Raw genomic sequence first — 5,403 nt, forward strand, 5'->3', positions numbered from 1 at the left:
ATTTGGCCGTGAGATGGCGTGTGTTTGGCCGTGAAGCCTGTCGACTATCTGGCAACCCTGGGAAAAACCCAGTTATTGATCAATTCAGCGTAGATAGAACATCAACTCAACAAAGGAATAGTAGCAGGTTTGATCTGTGTAAAGGTAGTATGCATTAATATTTTGGATTAATTAACAATCATATTATAATCAATCTAAAATGTAGTTTTGTTTTGTGTTTTACAAAGGTTTGTATGAATAATAATTTGTGAAGTTGGTATATCCATGGAGGTATTATTGAGAAGGAGATCACTCGGCAACAGATCCCTTTGACGCGACAAACCTATAATTCACATTTTTTCGTTAGCAACAACTTGGCAACGACATGCATTTATACGCTTCCAGCAGAGCAGTTGTGCAATAAAACGTTTGATTTTAACCCATTAAATATCTTTATAATGAACAATGTTCCCTTGATTAGATTTTTTTGGGCTTTTGGTATGTTATTATTTGTATATTTCAGGAACGGATTCCGTAAAATATTTATGTTAAAATTACTTCTGTGTTCATTATAATTTTGTCTAAAGATTGACTGATTCGACTATAAAGCTAAGTCAGCGTAAAACTGAAAAATACTCAGATTTTGGATTCATTTTTCGAATAGTTAACCCTCGTTAACCCTAAAATGACTTTTATTAATTAATATCTGTTAAAATTAGAATTGGCGAATTTTGGCCAATTTATGAAAATTGAAGTTGAAATATACTATACTATTATAGGTCATGTAAATGTTCCATTAAATTCGAAACTTTTCTTGGAGGAAATATTAATATGTTTGATATTTTATGGGAGATAAATGTATCAGCTTCAAAATAGAAAAGATTGCGCAGCCATAGTGATTGACAGTATGTAGTGCGCATTGAGAAAAGAAGGTGTTCTCCATTTCGTCATGTTCAATTTTTTGGCCAACTATGCCTGCTGAAAATTTGATGGCGGGGAACACATGGGACTTCAAAAGCATCGCGCAAACGTTCTTTACGCGCTGCGGCAACTTTGATCTTGGTTCATTTGCATAGCGCTGTGTGCGCGTGGCTTTGTCGAGTGATCTCCTTCTCAATAATACCTCCATGGTATATCCAGCTGGACGCAGGGTTCCCGGAACGCCACCCTCAGCGGCAAGTGCGAAGCACAACTCAGGTATCAAGTATACAAGTTGGCCACCGGGTTTGACCTGGGTGATACCATTCTAAAAATGGGTGTGATGAAATGCGTGTTGCGTATTATATACATGGTGTGACGAGGCCGGGATATAATGTACGGTTTAAGACTATGTAGGCCGTCTAACAGAGTGTGTTAATTTAATTAATTAAACATACAATAGTCCCTGATTTCCGTGTTTTATTTCAGTTATAATTATTGATTATGTATGAAAATGTGTGTCATAGTAATGTGGGCATAATACCGGGTACAACATAGTGTATAATCAGTACAGTAGTTGCCGATTTCAGTGTTTTATTTCAGTTATAATTATGTGCCTGTATATAGGGTATAGGCCTATTCGGGGGTATAATTATGTCTTTAATTATGAATTAAACCATATAGTAGATCCCAATGTCAGTGTTTTATTTCAGTTATATTTATGTGCCTGCATATAGGTTATAGTCGGGGTTATAACATAGGGTATAATTAAGCATACAGTAGATCCCGATTTCTATTTATTATGTCTGTAATTCCCTGTATATAGGGTAATACAATCGAGGGTATAATTATATGTCTTTAATTAATAAACATACAGTTAATGCGGATTTCAGTGTTTTATTTCAGATAATTATTGATTATTATGTCTGTAACTATACAGTATGCCTTTTTATAGGGTATAAATCGTGAGTAAAATTATATGTATTTAATTAATAATTAAACATACAGTTAATCCTGATTTCAGTGTTTTATTTCAGTTGTAGTTATTGGTTATTATATCTGTAATTGTGCCTGTGTATAAGTATATGAGCATCCAAGGCAGGATTTTACACTAATACTACAGAAACTCTAGCGCATATATGTTGCCATGGTGCATAGTTGATATGGTCCTTAGTGTATTGTTTAAGAGTTAATTGTTGCATTGTTTCTTTCTGTGCCTACATGAACTGCTAGTTGGTTCTGTGCTTAAAGTGAGCTTAGGTTGGCCTGGCTTACAAAGTTATAAAATATTGTATCCTGTGTAACAGCGTGTATTATTTAGTATAAGACTACATTTTATAATATCAGTTATAATTATTGATTACCCTGTCTGTAATGATGTGTGTTGTGTAGTCCTACGTCCTTAGTGTATTTAAAATGAATTAAACATACAGCATACCTTATTGTTGGATTACCGTATCACTTTGGTTATAATTGTTGGTCACTATTATTATTTTTATTATTATATGTGTGTAATGACCAGAAATACTGTATGTAATTAACTATCAGTGAAAGTCGACTGCTTCAACAGCGGACCAGTCAAAGTGTGTATGTATGTTCATCCATGTTATTATTACCCGCATGGCACATAATATAGTAACAGAACAGATGGCATCATTATCAAATTTATGCCTTATGTATCATGCTTACTTGAATAAGGAAAACATGCATACGATATAACTTTGAGAACAAAAGCAATGAAGACAAAAAAAAATTAACAAATAATAAGTTCATACCATATATTGAAAGGTTATTTTAAAAATCATTCACTTGCACTATGTTACAGTTATACTTTTTATACTTTTCTTGGGCATTTAACTGTTTTTATTATATTTTTATTATATACATGTATGTATCTTGCTATATACAGTATCACTATCACTGCGGATAAAACTCTGCAATGTGGGCAATGATGTTATGGAAGGCTTCCCTTCTACCTCTTCCAATCCTTTCTCTCCACATGAATTCATCTAAGTATTCCTCGAGCCATTCTCTCTTAACCCACCCTCGATTGTATTACCCTATAACAGGGAATTGCAGACATAATAATCAATAGAAATCGGGATCTACTCTATGCTTAATTATACCCTATGTTATAACCCCGACTATTTAACCTATATGCAGGCACATAAATATAACTGAAATAAAACACTGAAATTGGGATCTACTATATGGTTTAATTCATAATTAAAGACATATAATTATACCCCCGAATAGGCCTATACCTTATATACAGGCACATAATTATAACTGAAATCGGCATCTACTGTACTGATTATACACTATGTTGTACCCGGTATTATGCCCACAGTATTATGACACACATTTTCATACATAATCAATAATTATAACTGAAATAAAACATGGAAATCAGGGACTATTGTATGTTTAATTAATTAAATTAACACACTCCGTTAGACGGCCTACATAGTCTTAAACCGTATGTTATATCCCGGCCTCGTCACACCATGTATATAATACACAACACGCATAATCCATCACACCCATTTTTAGAATGGTATCACCCAGGTCAAACCCGGTGGCCAACTTGTATACTTGATCCCATTATGTATGTGTCTAGGCTAGGCCTAGGTACACCAGGTCCGTCAATCTTAGCCGTTAAAGTATACTAAAACACTAATAGAACACACAGAACACCTTCAAATAATAGCAAAAGTAAGTGGCCGATATGCCACAACTATCTCAGTTTGCTCAATGTTTACTGACAGTCGCGAAAACAACATAAAGAACTTTTCTAGGCAGCTCGCGACAGAAACAAAATGTCAGGGAAGTTTGACCCGACGCATGCGCAAATCAAATTTTCGACTAAAAAAAGACTCAAAACTGGTGGTAGGGGGTATATGTTTTATCGCCTACAGCCTACATTTTTCATCTAACCGAAAAAACAAATCATATTATAATCAATCTAAAATGTAGTTTTGTTTTGTGGTTTACAAAGGTTTGTATGAATAATAATTTGTGAAGTTGGTATATCCAGCTGGACGCAGGGTTACCGGAACGCCGCCCTCAGCGGCGAGTGCGAAGCACAACTCAGGGTCAAAAGTGGAACGTGAAATTTGGATATGGTTTTGTAGTCAGATTTGCAAGAAAAACTTCAGCTACCCGTATTTCTCGACTGAGACGTCAGTGGGAGCTGTAATTTGTATGGCAAGGAGATTGAGCAACCCTTCATTCATATTAAGGGAATTTATGCCCAGAAACTTTGTAGTTATTAATATTTTGGTTATAATAGAAAATATTCATTTTTTGGTGACGTCACACTCACGTTAGTTAGCATGCATACATCATAAGCTAGATACGTCACCTTTTCCTGGTAAGGCAAACTTTCCCGGTGTGCTTTTATGGATAAACAAACACCACTGCTTTGCACATGGATGCCTTGCCCAAGCCAGGGCTACAAGAGCCGCATTGTTAGCATTGTATAATACTTTAATAAGGTACCTCTGCAAATGAATTATTCTTAGTTATTTTTTTTTCTTCTTTTAATTTATTTCTTCTGAAAGTGTACTTTCTGTCACATATAATTCCACTGTCTTAATGAGGCCTAGGCCTAGTCTTTATGCCTCATCGTACCCCGCTACACAGTACATCAGCAGCCCCTCCCCATACAGTACAGACGTTTGCTAGGTAACAACGTGATTGCACCTTTCTTCCCAGGTGTTCATGTAACATTGACATAATTGTTAGCTAAACAGTTGTGTGTATTTCTTTGTGAAAATGAGTACCGCGGCATACTCATTTTCACAAAGCATTTGCATCCCCTCTTGGAAAGAGGGATTCGAAATAATTGTCTCCATATCTTCGCTAATTAAATTAATCACCGTAATTTAGCTTACACATTTATGAATTTAGGGAGCACTTAAAATGTGAAATAATCATTTCACTACCCGACAAACTCCGAACTTTATTCATTCATTAGGCCTACATAATAGTTTCATATTGCTGTACTATATACTCCAACATCACTGGCGCATGGTAACAACCAACCGACTGCAGACCATTTCCGGTCACACATTACTCTCCATAACACAGCACCCCCTAGTTCCGTCACCTCTGGATCTGATCAACTGACACCATCCATTGAGTTAGTATAATAACCACAAAGTTATTAGGTTTTGCTAACATAATAGGCCTTTTTCACGAACCAGTAGACATCTTGAAGTGATGACAAACATTGCGTAACCAACAGATAATAAGATAAGCTTTTGGGCTGATTTTCTGACATCATGTTATTTAAAAAAATCATAACTTCATAACGGGGCGTGGTATCCAAAAAACTATCCAGGAAAATGTTCTTAAAAGACCAGTCTACACCACTATAAGATTTTTAAAAAATTGAGAAATTTTCTTGACCTCTGAAATCAAGATTAAAAAGAAAAGCCTATCTTAGTAGTGTATTAAAGCCCCATTCCCGGCAAAATTTCACTAAAAACTGACTTTTTTTTT

At 35.3% G+C, this 5,403-nt stretch overlaps 2 protein-coding genes across 2 annotated transcripts in view; one reads left to right on the forward strand and one right to left on the reverse strand.

The window, feature by feature from the left end:
* The window catches only part of LOC117125279 (aminoacylase-1-like), a 39,995-nt gene that overhangs the window by 11,835 nt on the left and 22,757 nt on the right, over positions 1-5,403 (reverse strand). The window lies entirely within an intron of this gene.
* Positions 89-5,403, forward strand: part of LOC117125270 (E3 ubiquitin-protein ligase TRIM71-like) — a 13,172-nt gene continuing 7,857 nt past the window's right edge. Inside the window, exon 1 of the mRNA XM_033271741.1 lies at positions 89-144. The gene's annotated coding sequence lies outside the window, so the exon portion shown is untranslated. The remainder of the gene's footprint in view (positions 145-5,403) is intronic.

The sequence above is a fragment of the Anneissia japonica genome, unplaced genomic scaffold, assembly GCF_011630105.1.
Source record: "Anneissia japonica isolate Jap-2015-1 unplaced genomic scaffold, ASM1163010v1 scaffold690_len516080_cov150, whole genome shotgun sequence".
In the NCBI taxonomy this organism is placed as follows: Eukaryota; Metazoa; Echinodermata; class Crinoidea; order Comatulida; family Comatulidae; genus Anneissia; species Anneissia japonica.